This window comes from Lactuca virosa, chromosome 5 (genome assembly GCF_052849685.1).
Source record: "Lactuca virosa cultivar CGN04683 chromosome 5, Lactuca_virosa_CGN04683_v6, whole genome shotgun sequence".
Taxonomy (NCBI): domain Eukaryota; kingdom Viridiplantae; phylum Streptophyta; class Magnoliopsida; order Asterales; family Asteraceae; genus Lactuca; species Lactuca virosa.
This window is the reverse complement of record NC_136430.1, coordinates 271,445,379-271,466,702: the sequence shown is the minus strand read 5'-3', so window position 1 is coordinate 271,466,702 and position 21,324 is coordinate 271,445,379.

Sequence of the window (21,324 nt, the reverse complement as noted above, 5' to 3'; positions counted from 1 at the left end):
CACAACAATGCGTTTTATAACACCGAGTTACTGATGCGTTTTCGCATTATCAATGTACAACCAATTAACAATTAACAAACCATATATCTAGGTTTTAAGACTATATGATATTATCGTCTTGCGATCACCCTTTTATATCACATTCCATAAGGTGATTCCAGCAAGCGCGGGTTTGTTCCAATGCTCAAATCTAGTTCATAAGCACTCATGAACGTTGTAGCAATCCTTTGCTATGTCTAATACCATTTAGACAATCTACACACCAATTCATGACAATCTTCATTCATATCTACTCCCAACATATGAACGATTGTGGACAATTTGAACAATTCGATTATTCTTAATAAACTCAATTATTCTGGAAGTCAAAACATGCAAAATGAAACAATAGTTAAACAATTAACATAAGACAGTAGCATTACTCATAAATAATACTCTTTTATTTAATCATCAAATGTTAATTACATTTATCTATTACACGTTTCTACTACTATCTAATCTATACTAATATCATCCTTCAGCCCAATACTCCTAGCATGCTGCAAGTGCTTAACCCTACTCAGTCCCTTCGTAAGCGGATCTGCTGGGTTATCTTCTGATGATATCCTCCTCACTATGAGTTGTCCTTCTTCTACACGATGTCTAATAAAGTGGTATTTTCTATCGATATGCCGAGATCTACCATGATCTCTCAGTTCCTTGGTCAAGGCAACCGCTCCTTCATTATCACAGAAAATCTCCATGGGCTCCTTTATGGTGGGTACAACTCCAAGATCACCGATGAAGTTCTTTAACCATTTTGCCTCCTTCGACGCATCGCTCGCTGCAATGTACTCTGATTCGCACGTTGAATCAGCTACGGTTTCTTGCTTAGAACTTTTCCAAGTTACTGCTCCTCCATTTAGGGTAAAGACCCAGCCCGACTGCGAACGGTAGTTGTCCCTGTCGGTCTGAAAGCTGGCGTCACTATACCCTCGCACCTTCAAGTCATCACTCCCTCTGAGGACTAAGAACCATTCCTTCGTCCTCCGAAGGTACTTAAATATATACTTCACCGTAATCCAATGGGCTCTGCCAGGGTTCCCTTGATATCTGCTAACCATGCTCAAAGCAAAGGCTACATCAGGGCGAGTACAAGTCATAGCATACATGATTGAGCCAACAGCGGAAGCGTATAGTACTCGGCTCATTTCTGCTATTTCAGCTTCGGTACTCGGACTTTGAGTCTTACTCAACTTGGCATTACTTTGTATCGGTAATTCTCCCTTCTTCGAGTTTTCCATACTAAAACGTTTTAGTACCTTATCTAAGTAAGTGTTCTTACTAAGTCCTATTAGCCTCTTACTTCTCTCTCTTACTATCCTTATTCCCAAAATATTGGAAGCCTCTCCGAGGTCCTTCATAGCGAAGCACTTCCCGAGCCAGGACTTAACCTCCTGCAATGTCGGGACGTCGTTTCCTATGAGTAGTATGTCATCAAACTACAAAACGAGGAAGCTTACTATACTCCCACTGGCTTTGACATATACACATGATTCATCTTCGCTTCGTACAAATCCAAACTCTTTGACTTTCTCATCGAAGCAAAGATTCCATCTGTGAGACGCTTGCTTAAGTCCATAAATGGACTTCTCAAGCTTACACACTCTATTTGGATGCTTCGGATCGACAAAACCCTCTGGCTGAGCCATGTAAACATCCTCGGCCAACTTCTCATTAAGGAAAGCGGTTTTGACATCCATTTGCCAAATCTCATAATCATGAAATGCGGCAATAGCTAGCATCACTCTAATAGACTTTATCTTCGCAACTGGTGAGAAGGTCTCATCATAGTCAACTACGGGAGTTTGAGTAAAGCCCTTCGCGACCAATCGCGCCTTATACGTGTGTACGTTTCCATCCACGTCGGTCTTCTTCTTGAAGATCCATTTGCACCCAACGGTCTTACGTCCGGGCACATTATCAACCAAATTCCAAACTTGGTTGTCATACATGGACTGGATCTCGCTGTCCATCGCCTCTTTCCATTTTGCAGACTCCGGGCCTGCCATGGCTTCCTTATAGCTATTAGGTTCATTTAGATTTATTAGTGTACCATCACTAATATACGTATCCCCTTCGGTAGTAATATGAAAACCATAAAACTGGGGTTGAACTCTAACTCTATCGGAACGTCTAAGAGGTAAGGACTCGTCAATCGGTTCAACCGGAGTTTCCTCCTCGGGTTGAGTGCCAGCGGTAGAGGTTCCTTCATCTATCGACTCTTGAATCTCTTCAAGCTCGATTTGCCTCCCACTGTCTCCTTGGCCTATGAGTTCTCGCTCTCGGAAAACTCCTCTCCTCGCAACAAAGACTACATTGTCCTTCGGTCTATAGAAGAGATATCCAAAGGATTTCTGCGGGTAGCCAATGAAAATACACCGCTCACTACGAGATTCGAGCTTGTCGTGAGTATCTCGTCTTACGAAAGCCTCACAACCCCAAACCTTGATATGTGCCAACGAGGGAGCTTTCCCTGTCCACATCTCATGAGGTGTTTTGGCAACCTTCTTAGTAGGGACTCGGTTAAGGATATGGGCGGCAGTCTCTAAGGCATACCCCCAAAAAGAGATAGGTAGTGAAGCACGACTCATCATAGAGCGAACCATGTCCAACAAGGTTCGATTACGCCTTTCTGCCACACCATTCAACTGCGGTGTCCTAGGTGGCGTCAATTGTGAAACTATTCCACACTCCTTGAGATAATCGTGGAATTCAAGACTCAGGTACTCTCCTCCTCGATCGGATCGAAGCATCTTGATTTTCCTGCCCAATTGATTCTCCACTTCATTCTTGAACTCTTTGAACTTTTCAAAAGTTTCTGACTTTTGCTTGATTAAGTAGATATACCCATATCTACTATTGTCATCGGTAAAAGTCACATAGAAGCGGTTCCCATCCTTTGTGGTTGATCTAAACGGTCCACATACATCGGTATGTATTAGGCCCAATAGACCCTCACCCCTTTCACATGTACTTGTGAAGGGTGACTTAGTCATCTTTCCAAGTAAACAAGATTCGCATGTGTCATCTTTCCTAAGGTCGAATGACTCCAACACTCCATCCTTTTGGAGTTGGGCTATGCGTTTCTTGTTGACATGTCCAAGACGACAATGCCACAAGGATGCTCTATCCATACTATTGGAAGAATCCATGCATAAAACATCATTTCCTAAGTTATCTACAATTATAACTGTTTCATAAATTCCATTACACGGTATTGCTTCAAAATAAAAGACACCATTTAGATAAGCAAGAATAGAACCATTTTCATTATTAAAAGAAAATCTAAAACCTTGTCTAAACAAACCATGAAATGAAATGATGTTTCTAGCCATTTCTGGCGAATAGCAACAATTGTTCAAATCTAAACATAAACCATTCCAAAGCACTAAAGAATACACTCCAATCTTGGTCACAGGCGACGATCTTCTGTTCCCCATGATTAGATTTATTCTTCCATGCTCCACGTCTCTATTTCTTCTTAGTCCCTGCACATTAGAACAAATGTGGTAACCACAACCGGTATCAAGAACCCAAGAAATAGCATGAGATGAATCTTTAGATTTAATTGTATAAATACCTGCGAAAGATGGCTTGATCTTTCCTTCCCTTATGGCTTGCAGGTAGTCTGCGCAGCTTCTCTTCCAATGCCCTATTTTATGGCAATGATGGCACTCTGCCTCCTTAGGGTTAGGACAGGGCTTAGCAGGATCAACTTTGGTCCCACTAGAAGAGGCACCATCTCGGGACTTAACCTTGCGATGGTTCTTAGACGAAGCCTTCCTCTTCTTTCCCTTTCCTTGTCCAATAGCCAAAACAGGAGCAGCGGGTGGATTGGGAGTTGGTGCAACAGACTTGTCCTTGAGGTTGCTTTCAGCAACCCTAAGGAGACCTTGGAGCTTACTTAGGGTGACCTCTTCCTTGTTCATATGGTAGGTCATCCTAAGTTGATTGTAACACGGAGGCAAAGAGTGAAGCACCATGTCGATCGCCAAGTCTTCCCCAAAGTCAACATTCAACTTGCGAAGACGGTCGACATACCTTTGCATCTTTTGTAGGTGCACGGTAAGAGACTCTCCATTACCCATCTTAGCGGAAATCATGTTAGTGAAAATCTCATAACGCTCTTGTCTCGCGTTTTTGTGGTATCTCTCCAACAAGTCTTGGTGCATCTCGTACGGGTACATGTCCTCATAGGACTTTTGGAATTCGGAGTTCATAGTAGCTATCATGATGCAATGTACCTTCGTTGCATCACGCTCATGAGTTTCAAAAGCGGTCATTTCAGCCGGAGTAGCGATTTCAGGGTTGATTTTCTCGAGCTTCTCATCGAGGACATACTCCTTGTTCTCATAGCGAGCAATTGTGCGAATGTATCTTATCCATTCGCTAAAGTTCGTCCCATCGAAAGTGACCTTTTGACAAAGGCTCATCAATGTGAATGAACTAGCAGCAGCGTTGTTCGCGTTCGACATCTACAAATAGAAAGGACAAAGATAGATTAGAATTTGAATCCCTAATTATCACCCAATAAGAAAATTAGGGCTAGGATCCAATAACAATATTTACATATTAGAAAAGGGATACCGTAATCCAACATGCAAACATTTTGAAGGTAAGTGAATGACGATTCACTAATTCTCCACCATAAAAACATAACTTTAAGTTCTAAATGTATTGAGAATTCCTAGGTTAAGATGAGATTCATTGAAACTTTTCAATGGCATGTTTAAATCTCGATATGCCCCTCTCGTTTGTAACTGTGATACCGAGGATCACAAAGTGGGTGTGAATTACCATGCAAATTCACATGGTGCCTTCATTGTAACGATCACCTATTCGATGTGCCGGTAAACCACACACACTCCATCGAACTATGATAAAGAATGAATCACCCTTCGCCACCTTTGCTTAGAACCAATTAGTGTGCCGGTAAACCACACGCGCTCCACTAACTTCTTAGCAAGGGTGCAAAATGTAATTTCATGGGATTGCATCAATTCACTTTTCCTAAAGTAACTAAGATTGGGAAATTTTAAGAAAAACATGTAGTTACTTTGTATTTCATATTATACTTTTAATGAGAGGATGAGGTTGCCCTATCCTACCCGTTCGGCTAACGACCCTCCACCGATCAAGCAAGCGGTAGGTGTGAGTGTACACCCATTAAGCGCCATTTTATAGGCAGCAACCTTATACCCACCTTATAGACCGGCTTCGTGAATGAGGCCTACTAACGGTAAGACTAGCATTTTAATTATACATATATATATATATATATATATATATATATATATATATATATATATTAATCTTGTAATATTATATTAGTATAGGTTTGGATTTTAAACTTGTAAAATTCTAGGGTTTGAAATTTAAATTGTCTAAATTAAACTTTTAATCACAAAACATAAATTTCAAAACTTGAGGGCAAGTTTTAAACATTTAAAACATAGAGGATCAAATAACAAATAATCTTAATTAATAATTAATCACATAATTATCCATATTTGATTTATTTATGATTTCTTGCAAAACAATTTACCAATTTAATCAAAATAATTAATTAATTATCACATAAGGAAATTAAATATTTTATTAATTGATAAATATCTTTAATTAGATCAAGAATATAGTCATATGTATCAAAAAATCGGATTAGGGTTGATCTAATATGATAAAGGCAAGTTTCCATAAGATAAATATCAAAAAATCCCGATTTTAGCTCTTCCTGACGCTCGGACTCGCCGAGTACCCAACTGGACTCGCCGAGTCAAGCCAACTCGCCGAGTCCACCATGGGACTCGCCGAGTCCATGACTCAGAATCACAAAATTCGAATTTTGCAAGCAAGAAACAAACAATCATGCATCAATTTAATAGAAACCAATCTAGGCTCTGATACCACTGATGGGTTTTAGCCATATGAACATTCCTATGTGCACATGCAACCCTAATGCTTGGATCTAGGTTTCTCTAATTAAACATGCATTGAATCCAAGACTTCTAATGGCTAATAGAGTATAAGAACAATACAAAATCAGAGTTAGAAGTTTACCTTGAAACACTTGTTTGATCTTCTTGTTCTTGGAGCTTTAGAGTCACAAATGTCACTCCTCTAATGGCTTACAAACACCAACTAGCAAGGAGGATGATTTGAGAGAGAGGAGAGGGAAGAAATCGGCCAGGCGTTCTTTTCTTTAGCAGAGGTGGCGATTTCCCTTGCCCCAAGGGTCTATTTATACTTGTAAGGCTCCTAGAGTTTTACCCTTAAACCCTAATTGGATAACTTTTACTCAAAGCAATCCAAATCCTTTCCAAGATAAGCCCTTGGACGATTTGTGGCTTATCCCAAGCCCTAGAAATCGTCCAACCCTATCCAAGAAGGATTTACAGCCCAAAATGTAACTATCAAACAATTGACAGTTTATACCCTCTTATTTAATTAATCTCTTTAAGTCACCAAATTAATTCTAATTAATTTTATGACTTATATTAATCAAATAACAATATTATTATTCCTTATATTATTCTCATAATATTAATAATATTTATTCTCTCATAATAAATCATCCTGTCAAGTTGCTATGGTGAAGGCAACCCAAAAGGACCATGCACAATCGGGTCAAATACTTGCCTAATATAGTTACAGCCTTAGACACTATTCCAACACTAGTTGTGACAGAAATCATCTGTGAAACCACAGAAAAGATCGTACAAATCCAGGAACAACTAAAAGCTTCAAGAAATAGACAAAAGAGCGACACCGATACGAGACGAAAACCTTTGTAGTTCCAGGTTTGTGACCGTGTTCTTTTGAAGGTCTCACCCTAGAAAGGCATGATACGCTTTGGAAAGCGTGTAAAGTTGAATCCAAGATTCATAGGACCATTCGAGATCCTCGCTAGGATCGGTCCTGTAGCATACAAACTTCGTTTAACCCAATAGCTTACCAACATCCATCCCGTTTTCCACGTCTCGAACCTTAAAACACGTATATCCAACGAAACCCTTGTGTTTCCTCTTGATGAGATCTAGGTCAACAAGAACAATATTTCATGGAAGAACCAGTCGAAATCATGGATCGAGAAGTCAAAAGAACGAAACAATGTCGCATACCGATAGTGATGGTCCTCTAGAATGCCATGCGGGGACCTGAATTCACTTGGTAGCACGAAGACCAGATGAAATAGAAGTATCCTCATCTCTTTCTGAGCCCATGATTTGTATTCTATGTTTGAATTTCGGGACGAAATTATCTCTATCGGGGGGATGATGTGACAACCCGAATCTTTTTTCATCAATGTTAGCTCGATTCCGTTAATAAAATTTGAATTTTATTTAATTTTGTCAAATTCCTTTGGTTTGGAAAATCATTTAGTTATATAATCCAATTTTATATATATGAGTCGGAACCAAAATCACGCGAAAAACCCGGTTTTACTTTGAAAAATCAATAGTTTTCGGCCTGAGTGATGTTCATGGTCGTAAACCCGTTTACGGTCGGCGACAGGTGGACCTCACCACCGACCATACACTCAGCCTATAAATACTGGACTCTCACCTTCATTTGAACTTTTCTGGCCGAAAACTCTCCCACTCTCTCTCTGACCTCTCGACCGTAAACACCAAAACACCCTCTTTTCTTCTGAAAATCATCAAGAATTACCTTTGGAGGTTGTTTTGGAGCATCTAAAACATGTTTTTCATTGAGTCCAACATCATTGTTCTTGAGTTTACGATCGTACACCCTTCAAATCTCCAAATCTTCAAAGGCCGTAACCCCACTTACGGCCGTAAACCCTTCAAAGATTCAAAGTTCCTTTAAGAACACCATTCACGACCGTAAACCCTTCAAGGGGCTGTTCACGGCCGAGAACCGTTTACGGCGTTAATCCCTTCACGGCCGTAAACGCCTTCACACCGTGAATCTTGGCCGCAAACCCACTTTTCCACCTCGATCGAGTCTCGGTAACATTCCTAAACCAATAACAAGTGTTTTTACAACACTATAATAAATGGCTTCACTAATAAAATACATATATGTATTAATTGTTATTAGGATCCCGTTGAGTGCCACGTGCATCCAACCAAGGGTCTTCACTTCCAGTTTCGTTGTCCGACTATTCACGAAACAAACAGTGAGTTCATACCCCTATGCTTTTACTATTTTCACGTTTTCAGGCTGGAATACAAGCCAAACATATATGATTTTGTGAACTTATACAAAAGAATATTAACGGGTTTAAAACTTATGCAATTCATACAACCAAAAGATTTCCATGTTTTATAAAATATTTAGATATTTTATCCCTTTTGTAACATGTTGAGCATAAGGGACATTTTCAATGTACATCCATAATTGCATAGTTTTCAGATTATTACACGAACCAAGTACACAATATACATGAAAACTATAATACGTAGAGTTTTGAATTTCAATACACAGTTTTATGAATTCAGAGTTATACATTGCAAAACATATAAACTATGACAAATTTAGTTTATAATATACATTACTACAAATTGGGTTTCAAGAGTACAACATTAAATAATTATTTAAGTATAAGTATTATTACTCTATAAGGTATACAAACAGTTTCGGATACAAGATAACCATACAAAATTTTACATAAACTAGTTAATACAGGATTGTGAGACATCTCTTCAATTGTACCCTTCGGGGTACAGGTTAAACCCTATCATAGTATAGCCAGAGTCTCCTGGAGGTAGAGCGTGAGATTTGTGAATAGATCTATTCGGGACTGACAATCCCACATCTGAACTACTAGCTACAGTTTGGCAGGCATGCTTGGGGTGATAGATGTCATATATTCGACACTTGAAGAACGTCGTAAAGGTCACTAGGTTATATCAAGCATGGTTATACGACTCACAATAGTTTAAAATAACCTTATTATTTTTGGGATTTAATTCTTCTTTAGTTTTATTTTTCGTTAATAAAACTAGTTCATAATACAACTGGAGGATTTTAGGGATTTCAACTCATAGTTTTATTTTAAGTAATGAGACTACTATACATACAGGCGGTAGCCAAGGTTTTCCTACAAAGGGTTTTTCATTCAAAACATGATTATACAATACAGCTGGTGGTAACCAGACATACAAACTATTACATTATACACTATAGAACACACTAATAAACATATATGTTAGAAAATATTGGATTTTCTTGGGAAGCATACAAACATTTTACAGATATAATGAGAAGTTTTCATTACAAAAACATGCTTATGAACTCACCGGCTTTTATGCTGATATTCTATTTTTAAAACCGCTTGTATTCTCAGGAAATCAGCAGACAGGTACCTCCGCAGACTTTTGAGAAGACTGAGCGTATAGACTGTCGTCTTTATTTTGCTTCTTTTTATGTATATTAATATGAATCAAGCAGATGTAAATACCTTTTTATATATTCAATGTAATGGTTATGTTTACTTTGATTACTATGATGCAATTGTTATGATACTACATATGACATCATCCACCCCCGAACCTTTCCGCCGTTCCGGTTTGGGGGTGTGACAGACATAGCACAAGTTTGCTGCAGTATTCATGAGTACTCATGTAATAAGAATTGGGTATTGGATTAAACCCACGCTCATATGAATGACTTCATGGATTTTATCACGAGTGATTGTGAGACGATAATAGCTTATATTATTGAAACGAAGAGATATGAGTTGCAGTTTACAAGTCGGTTGCACATTGATGATATGAAAACGCACCAGTAACTTGGTGTTATAGAACCAATGATTGTCTTTGATTTTATAATTAAATAGATCAAGAATATGAGTAGAATTTTATTTGTTCCTTTTACCCTAATAAGGTTAAAAGCGATATATCTGGGCCCCTCGATAATTTACTGATGACACCCTAAGCGCTTGGCCAAGCCTGGACTGATTTGATTTGTTCAATTAGTCGGTCGTCATAAGTCGAAAATCAGGAAACAACACATGGACATATAGAATGATTATAATCCATGTCTCATGTCCATATGATATCTAGAATGGAGGAATATATGATCCCTTATCTAATGGATGCGTCATTGACTAGGTCAGAGTTTGACAGCGGCTTTTGAGAGCTATGATTGCTAGTTGGGTTTTGAAGTTGTACTTGCAGTTATAGTTATTAGACTTATCCAAGCGGGAGACTGTTGGATTAGGTGTTTAAGCCCATAACTATAGTTGGTATGTACTTGACGCGAGAGTAGCATGGTCTGTTTCGGGTTGCCTTCACCAAAACAATTTGATAGGATGGATATTTGAGAAAGATGTTATTTGTGATTTATTAATATATAATAAGTATAATATATTAATTGAGAAATCATATTATTTAGTTAATATTTGTCAAGAATTAAGTTGGAATTAATTTAGTGATCAAAAAGAGATTAATTAAATTAAGGGGACTGATTAAGTAAATCAGTAATACATATAGTTTGGGTCAATGATCCATGATTGATTACTGATGGACTAAGTTTATGTGAGAGTCCATGAAGTGTTAGTCCATATGGCTTATCATATGGATTATTGGATTAAAGGCCCAATGAACGAATTAGGGTTTACAAGTTGAAACCCTAGGAATTCCACACTATAAAAGTAACCCCTTAGCTCCAAATTCACCACCCCAAGGGATCTAAGAGAACCCTAGCTGATTTTGGTGGTTCTAGCCTCTCTCTCAAAGTCCTCCATTTGTTCATGATGTTTGTGACTTCTTTGGGGCATCACACTTGAGGTGCTAAGCTCTTGAAAGGCCAACAATTACAAGCTACAAATAAGAGGTATTCTTCAAACTAGTTTTATGATTCATGTACCAAATTTGTATGCTAGATAGGTTTCATGCTTTGGATAATGTTTGTTGCATGTATAACTAGAGAAAACCTATATCCAAAGCATTAGGGTTGTATGTGCACCATAGGAGTGTTATAGTACTTAAAATACAACACTTAACCCATTAAGACATCATAACCTTTGCATGGTAGGCAAAGAAGGGCCAAGATCTCTGTTTTATCACTCTAAACACTCTAAAATGTCCAAAATGACAACTTATTTGGTCTAGAGTAGCTTATACTCAAATGGACCAAGATTATGGGGCTAATAAGCACAAAAATCCACATCTAAAAAGATATAAAGAAATAACCAACAAGTTTAGAGCTTTATGCCTTCTGTAGGTTGCTTAAGGAGTGTATAGCTCAGTTGCATCAAGCTTAGAGTTCCTTCTTTTCTTTCAGATGGTTTCCTTCCTTCAAAAGTGGACAACAAGACCAAAAATGAGCTCAAAACACCACCAATGGAGATTAGGGTTTGAAATGGATAAAGTGGGCAACGGAGGTTGGTGAGGGGAAGAGAACGTGGGAGTTAATGATTTATAAATATGTTTGAAACCCTAAAAATTAGGGTTTGGACTTTAGTCATGTACGCCCAGTGTACAAGGAGTATGCCAAACGTACTAGGCAAAAGGCGCATTCCTCATTAATCAACCATGGGGCCAATTTTGCAATAAAATTCATGCTAAGGGTCAAAATTGTAAGTTACCTGAATAATGGATGTTACATTTTATGTGTAACCTTTCGCCACAAGCCTAGCTTTATATGTATCTAGATTTCCATCGATTTGAGTTTTCTTCGTGAAAACCCACTTATTCCCTATTGTCTTACTATTAGGAGGAAGATCAACCAAGTCCCATACTTCATTTTCATACATGGATTGCATCTCAATTTTCATGGCTTCAATCTATTTTTCGGATTCAGAATCTGACATAGCATTCCGTTAGTTGATGGAATCATTAGAATCCATAAGAAAATTTTCATCAATGAGAAATCCATATCTCGCTGGTTATAAACGAACTCTACTAGAAATGCGAACACTTTGTGTTTTATTAAGTTCTTGATTAATGACTTATTCAGGTTTAACAACTTCTTTTTGGGTACTAGTGCTAGCCTCTTGTGCATCAAGTTGTAGTTCTTCCTTAAGTTTCATATGCCTCCCACTGTATTTATCCATTAGAAAGCTAATAATTCATCCTTCCTAGCAATAAACACTTTGATTTCACTAGGATTATAGAAGTAATATCCTATACAATCTTTAGGATATCCCATAAATATGCACTTAGTAGATCTGGGGTCTAATTTATTATAATCTTCTTGTCTTACATGAGCTTCACATCCCAACACATTTAAGTAAGATAAGGATGGAACCTTTCAATGCCAAATCTCAAAAGGTGTTTTTTCTACTTTGTTGATTAGATCCATATTCAAGATAAGGGTTGTTGTTAGCAAGTCATAACTCCAAAAAGTTAAAGGGAGAGTGCTTTTACTCATCATAGATCTAACCATATCAAGTAGGGTTCGATTCCTCCTCTTAGAAACACCATTATGTTGTGGTTTTCTAGGTTGGGTGAGTTATGAAATAATCTGATGACTCTCTAGATGAGTTTAAAATTCATCACTTAGACACTCTTGTCCTATATCAGAACGAAGGACTTTAATGGTTTTATTGAGATGGTTTTCAAATTCACATTGAAATACTTTGAACATTTCAAACGCTTCATTTTTATGTTTATTCAAATAAACATAACCATAACGACTTAAATCATCAGTGAAGGTGATGAAGTATCTTTCACCATTTCTAGACATGGTCTTGAAAGGACCGCATACATCAGTATGTATGATTCCTAAAAAATCCTTAGCTCTTTCACTTGAACCAGTGAAAGGAGCCTTAGTCATCTTTCCACATAAAAAAGAATCATATATATCAAATGAATCAACCAAGTTTTCCTTCAAAATACCACACTTTTGAAGTTGGCATATGCGTTTCTTGTTTATATGTCCAAGATGACAATGCCATAGATAAGAATCACTCAAACCATGTTTGAGTTTCTTGGTGTTAGCATGGTATATAGTCTAACATCTAAAAAATAAAGGTAAAAAGTTTCATTTTTTATCAAGTAAAATCATTATTTTCATATATCATCCAATTTAAAACCCTTTGTTTAAAAAACATTGTTTTGAAAAGTAAAATTCATATATCATAGTGTCCCCAAATTCGTATCCTCAAAACCAAGAAGATGTGCACGATCATGCCTTCACCTTGTCACGATTATCTAAAGTACCTGAAACAATAAACTAAAATTGTAAACACGAAGCTTAGTGAGTTCCCCAAAGTATCACCACATAACATAAGAGATATACAAAATGCATGATGGGTCCACAACCTCCCATTTGGATTTCCCTACAAATTATGTACTGGGTTGCCCTACAAATAAAGTATTAGCTTCACAACCTCTCGGTAGGATTACCTTGACCTGCAACCTCATGGTTGGATTGCGCTAGACCACAACCTTCGGGTTAGATTTCCCCGGGTTTGTTGACTGACCGCACGAAGCAGTACAGTCTAACCCAACCATACTATGTCGACATATGGCATATAACATATAATATATATTCAACACACAGATAATCATATAGCCAAACAACAGACTCATAGGCATATATACCGATCACTACCACATAATAATGTCCTATATACCAGGACTCAGTTCTAAAGGATCAATACAATATGGCAACATTCCCTAAACCAGCATACATAACTCGATGGGCCGACATTGATGCCTTCGACCAGCAAGTACGGTGAGGAAAAATCACAACTCAATCTAAAAATATAGTTGATCACACCTCCGCATACCAACTCTATGGGTCGCCTGTACAACAAACAGTGACCTTGTCTCAAAATATTGTAGAAAATACCCTTAGGTCAAACTTTGGTCAAAACCCTGATCGAAGTCAAAAGTCAAAATTCAACCTATCTAGTCGCCAGATCGTGACCTCCTTGGCTATGTTGTGGCCACAAACCCACAAAATAGATGGTCCTTGACTAGGTCACCAGGTCGTGGCGACCTCAACCATGCTGTGGCGATACATCTGGACAGCTTAAAACATTAAACTCTTAATCCATCAAACCAACCATTCAAACTTCCCATCAGGCATTCTCTCGTCCAATAAACCATAAAAATTGTTGCTTTATAGACATATATTTCCAATGCAGGTCTTGAACCCAAACTAGGTCTAAGTAGAGTAAAAAGGGCCAAGACCACATGCAAGAGTTTAAAATTCCAAACAATTCCAGATCCAATAATCCTAACCCCAAAGCGACTCTGGGGATCCATAAAGTTGGCAAATTTATGGAATCACAACACTCTAATACGTCCTAACATCAATAATAAGGCATAGAAACATAGATTTATGCACAATAAACGAAAAAGCATGGAACTTGAGAACTTACAAAGGTTCAAAAGATGCATAACAAGAAGACGAGAATAGTTTCTTGCTAAATCCAAGCCCAAATGTCACTTTTTTTCTTCTAATACACAAAAATCAACACCAAAGGCTTAGAAAGAAAGTTGAAGGTTAGGGTTTGCTTGGAGGTTGAGAGAGTGTGATGGAGGCTGAGGGTGAGCAACCCTAGCCATCACATTCACTTAAATAGGGACACAAACCCCGGAGATTACGGTTTCTCATTTAACCGCCAAAACGGCATGGTTATAGGCTGTCATGTCGTGGTAGTCATTTAAAACCCGCGATACATCATTCATCGCCACGTCATGGGATGCCTTCACCACGACGTGTTCCTGCCCAAAAATCAAAAATACATTCAATTAAAATATCTCCAGGAATCTGGATGTTACAATTCTCCCCCACTTAAATCAGGCTTCGTCCTCGAAGTCACTCTTTACCACTCTTCAGACATACCTGACAATCTGGACAATCCAAAAGCTTAACTGCCTATTCACTACCGTTAAACCCTCATCCCAACACAAGTCTCTACTAGAAAGTCGTAGTAGGGAAACACACACATAACTCCGACATATTCCATAACTCCCTTAACCACCTGAAAGTTAAGGATTCATAGAAAGAAAATTCGAGGAACCACTCTAAAGCCCGTAGCTACCAACCAATAACTCAATAACTTAAAAAGCCTAACCGCAATCAGAACTATAAGACCCAACGTCCAGGGATAACCACTCATACCGGGAATTCTCAAAACTACAACCACAAATCAAAGCGATCACTAAACTTCCCAAAATCGGGAACTCATCGGTCTACACTTTAGAAACCATACCCTAAGACTAATGATCATCGATATGTCACACCTACCCTTAGTCCCTGACTAGGAACACCACCAACTCATTCATAAAAAATAATTAAAAGACAACGGTCATGAGTTTTCAACAAATCTTCAAACCTGGAAGTTATGCCCAAAAACCTTAAATACACACTTGACTTCCTAATAATTCATTACTAAGCCACTATTCCCATGAGCATAATGATGGTCCATCCAAAATATTTACGTTGCATCCAAATCCCTTATCAGCTCAAGTGTATCTCCACCTGACAAATCACTCGATACATCTACAACAAATTTTATGACTTGAGATTTCAAAAAAAATTACCAAACACTGGTAACCAAACTCCTAATAAACAAACTACAAGGAAACGGGGTCCGCCATTGCAAATATTGATCAAGTGAATTATGATGCACTACCAATACATCAACCAAACAAACTTTTACTGACCACATGATCCGAACCACCTGGTCCATAAGTCTCCCGAATCCCAATAATGCACTAACATCCAAAGTACTACACGTGGAAAAATAAAAAAAAAACATGATCACTGGGCCCCGCCTACATGACACATACAGCTACGATTTCACTTTCATCGTGACACCTTTTAACCACTAAAACTATAAGCTTGTTGTACCACATCGATCTTGCCATCATCCAATCACTCGCCTGAAGAATCACAACCAACACCATGGGGCCTAAAGATACTCAGTCTCAATCCACTGTCCTACAGGAACCCTAATCAACATCCCTCTCAACGCTAACTGACAACAACACTACCATACTCTTTTACCATGCACAATCCCTTCCATAGTACAGGTTGCTGCCAATGCAAAATCTGATGAAAACATGATCTCGTGCGACCTGAGAATGGGATAGACGGTCACACTCTTGTTCCAATTCAAAGGTTATAACCTAACTGAGAACCAAGCATATACTTCGAACCAAGTGCCCCATTGCTATCTTGTCCAGCCCACAAACACTCCTTATGAGAATACCAAATCAATTTACCACAATACACACCCTTGGGTTAATCCACAACCTTACCCAAATAGGTTAAGTACCAGAAGATCTAACGAGACGAACCTTAATCATTAACAAAAAACATTTTCATGAACGATCGTAACAAGATCCCATACCTTGATTGGGATTGAACAGATCCCATCAGCACGTAACTATCTCAATAGAACTTTTAAAGTTATCCAAAAATGTTGCTAAAACTCTGGTCGGATCGATCGAAATACCAACGCTGCTAGGAATTAGATTCTATGCAGATTTAATGATATGACTGATAAAATTGAACAGTGCGGTTCCAAATTCTAAACTTCCAATAATCAAGGACATCTTCCAAACTCGAGTCGAACTTGGCGATATGTTGACACCTCCATTGAACTTCAACTGATACATCCCGAAACATCCAAATAATTTATGTTATTAGTGATGAAAGAAATGACAATGATCAATAATGCATTGGCAATTGATCCCATGATCCAACGCATTGTTGAACCAAAACCTACGTGTAGCTAAACATGTAAAACTCTAAAATTGACTGGTTGATCAGCAACTGCCCAACTGAGACTATAGATGTCAATATATACAACAAGCTGACAAATCCTTCACCAATCGATACTCAACCTTGGTGACCCAACTGCCTCTTGACCTATTCCTCTAAAACCAAAACTTGAACAAATCGTTAATCCTCTATGCAGAGTATCCAACTCTCCCCCACTTAGGGTTTGAACCACCATCAATTAATGTTGCGAACAGACCAAAACTCAAATCGGCTCACCTAGATGCATAGAATCCCTGGCCCTTGGTATATACAATAAAATGCAAGATGATCTTCTAGATTATAACCAAAAATACCAAAAAAGATTTTGAATCTCATATGGAGTCCTCGGGAACTTCCAATTATAACCACCTCTAACATCAAGAATTTAAAGAAAAATCACTACTAAAACACCAAATTCCTATCTAGAAACATACATTCCTCAGCTGAAAATCCCAACCACCTAAAACACCAACTTCTTATCTAGAAACATACACTCCTCGCCTGAAAATCCCAACCGTCAATTCATCACAAGAGTCGATCCTAAATATAAAAGGCGTCATTCTCATAATCGGAATGCATTAGAGACAACAAGGTTGTCGCTCATGATTTACTTCCCTGATCACCTGCAACCATCAGCTAGCACCTACCCTGCCTAAACCCCAAGAAAGTAGACCCTTGATCTCATCTCAAGGCAACGATACCACAAAATCCTCTTGTGTAATCCAAGAATGTCGTTCTACCGTCAGAGACCGCATCAATCCTGCCCCATGTTGGGTTTACATCACATGTCTGTCCTCTCTCTCTTTTGAACATGGAAACTAGAAGAACATAGCCTCTACCGAACATAGTGGCATTCCAATTCATCTGTGAATTACTCTACCTCCAGCTACAATCCTCGAGTCAATAATGGCAATCACTTCCTTCTTGAGTCCTGTGACTCAAATGACACCACCTCAAGAAAGGCCGTCGAGACCTCAAAATCAACTAACTCACCCATTTTTGCATCATTCAAACCCAAAGTGACATGGCCACTAAGGCCCAAACAATCACCAGATTCATCCCCGCCTTGAACAACCATAACTAAAAGATTTGCACATACAGTAACACTGTCATGAATCATGGTACCAACCATGCCATCTACCCTCAAATAGCTCCTTAGAATCCTCACTACTTCCCTTGATTCGAGAATGGATCTGGTGCCTCTAGTAGTACGAGCCCAATACTACCTTCCACACCTATCCATACTTATCTTAAAAATCATCCTGAACCCTCTAAGTCACCTGCTCATAATAATACTTCCAACACCCACTAAATAGCATAGCAACCACACTAAAGTACTTCCTAGGCTCTCCTAGGATTCCCTACCTCCCCTGCCATTAGTTGCTGAAGAACCTCTACTAATGTCAGCTAACCACTTCATGAATATAATTACATGCAACAAAACTTAAATAATCTTTCGACTAAAAGACTCAAGCCTACAATGGTTAGACTTACACAAGAGTTGCGTAATAGGACCAAATCCTTCACTCTAAGATTATTTAAACTTTGTAGCATGTAATTTAATGATTCATTTTATAGCTAACTCTCGTTCATATGAGTCCCACTAAGCACAAAGCAATCAACATTCGAGCAGTAGATTCGAATGGCAATAAAATCAAGCAGATCCCCATACAAAATTCCTGACTTCTAGGCCCAAGCATCTAGGATACACATTCATCCTGTCCTCACTCTCTCAAGAGTGGCTAATCATTCTTCACGCTGACGGGCTATGAACTGCACCCACTCATGAAACTTGCACCAACCCTACAACCACTCGTGCATGCTAATCATACATAACGTTGGATCCCATAAATAGTAGAATACTTGACTCTATTCTAGTCCCTTTATTAGAAATAACAGGAAATAAAGCTAAATCAAACATTCTCAGGCAATAGAATCTTTGTTATGTACAACTATGGTGCACACACTAAGCAACCACAGTAATGATGTCAACTTCATCTAACATATAAAAAGTCCTCCTAGGCTAGCGTGTATCATACATCACTAAATTTTATCATGCAATTTCATGAAGATCTCTAGCCTATCACTAGCATGCAGTTCTATCATAATTATCATAAACACGTAACATTCTGGTAACTTAGGGTATACTTTCTTCCTCCGGCTGATCATACACATTTCATCCATCATGGGTTACTTTTGAAAAAAAATGAACTTAATTTGAAAATAATCTAAAGAAAATTCAAAACTTTCAAATATCCTTAGTTTGAGTATGGATTCACACGAATGTTCATCCAATTCACTCGAAAGAGGGCTTTGATACCAACTTGTAACATCCCAAAAATCATGGCAAAAATTTTCAATTTTGATCAAGTAAAATCATTGTTTTTAGATATCATCCAATTTAAAACCATTTGTTTACAAAGCATTATTCTCAAAAATAGAAATCATATTTCATAGTGTCCCCAAATCTGTATCATCAAAACCAAGAGGATGTGCATGATCACGCCTTCTCCTTGTCACGATCATCTGAAGTACTTGAAACAATAAACTAAAATTGTAAGCACGAATCTTTATGAGTTCCCCCAAAGTACCACCACACAACATAAAAAATATACAAAATTCATGATGGGTCCACAACCTCCCAGTTGGCTTACGCTGGCCTATAACCTCCCGATTGGATTGCCCTGTAAATAACATACTAGGTCCATAACCTCCCAGTTAGAATACCCAGGCCTACAACCTCCCTATTGGATTGCCCTACAAATAACGTACTGGTTCCAAAACCTCTCGGTTGGATTGCCCTAGCTCACAACCTATCGGTTGGATAGCCCCGGGTTTGTTGACTAACTGCACGAAGCACTACAGTCTCAACCCATCCATAGTATGTCAACATATAGCATATAACATATAATATATATTCAACAGACAGATAATTATATAGCCAGACAACAAACTTAAGGGTATATCTATCAATCACTACTGCATAATAACATTATATATACCAGGGCTTAGTTCTAATAGATGAATACAACATGGCAACATTCCCAAAATGATGGTACATAAATCGGTGGGCCAGTATTGGTGCCTTCGACCCACAAGTATGGTGAGTAAACTCACCTCTTAATCTAAAAAGAGAGTTGATCACACCACAACTCTGCGTACCAACTCTACGAGTCACATGTACAACAAATAGTGACCTTATCTCAAAATAGTGTCCAAAATACCCTTAGGTCAAACTTTGGTGAAAACCCGTTGAAACATCCCAAAATATAGCCCAAAAATTTCGCTTTAAAATCATTAACGAAAACCCATTACTCATAAAACATCATAATAAAATCACATGCCATGTATCTCAAACATCATATCAATAATACTATATCAAAATCATGTATCAGAATATCAGAGTCTAAAATATCCCAGGTTGAAGACTGTGGTGTGTGCCATGCGATCATCCTGAGCCCTTCCCTCTACTAGTAGAAGTACCTGAAATAAAAACTAAAAACTGTAAGCACGAACCTTAGTGAGCTCCCACAAACTACCGCATACCATACAATAAACACATAATAACAAATACTAGGCCTCGCCCACTGCATCGGGCCTCGTGCGGCATCAAACGAATCCGGTATCGGGCCCCGCCCGGCATCGCACCGAAGTCCGGAATACATATATCATAGAAACAAGCACATAACACATAAACATATAACTTATACTCATATAAAACTTCCTCGGGCTTGCCCCGACATCATACCGAAGTCCGGAACACATAACAAATACATGTAAGAATCACGAACACATCAAGCATACAACATTCTTTTGGCTTGCCCAGGCATCGGACCGAAGTCCGGAACACATAAGTTGCATCGGGCTATCCCCGGCATTGGACCTAAGTCCGGGATATACTAACATACATGAACGGGTCGGCATTGGTGCCTTTGACCCGCTCCTATTGGAGGAAAACTCACCTCTCAAACTGGATGCTGATCTCATGAGTGAGGAATCTCTACTGGCTGCTCCCACGACTCCCTGGCTAACTCTATACAATAATACTTAGTCAAAAAACTGAAAATCCATCTAAGAGTAAAATGACCATTTTATCCCTGGTCAAAGTCAATGCTCTGGTCAAATTCAACATTCTGGGTTGACCAACTCTCCGAGTCAACCTTTCAACTCGCCGAGTTCTATAACTCCGAAATCCTAGAATCCGACTCAACTCGCCAGAGACGTCCTCTGAATCGTCGAGTCCTATCGAGCTGCTCATAGTCGCGACTTGGCGAATCAACTCGTCGAGTCCCTATATAGGCACGTCGAGTACTACCACGAACTGAACGGGACAACACGACCCGACTCGTCTTGTTCACTCATAGACTCGACGAGTCCTTCTGTCTTATTGGCCATCTTAACAAATTAAGCCCTTGTTCTCTAGATCTGTAGCCCATACTTCCCTTGTTCACTGGAAATGACCTTTCTAAGGGTAAAGTTTCCAACTTCACCCGTTGATAACCCTTTTTCAAGGGTTTAGCTAAAACCCTAATTCCTTTAGGACATGGATCTTTTCCAAACAGCCTTATTATTCCAAACCAAAGCATGAAA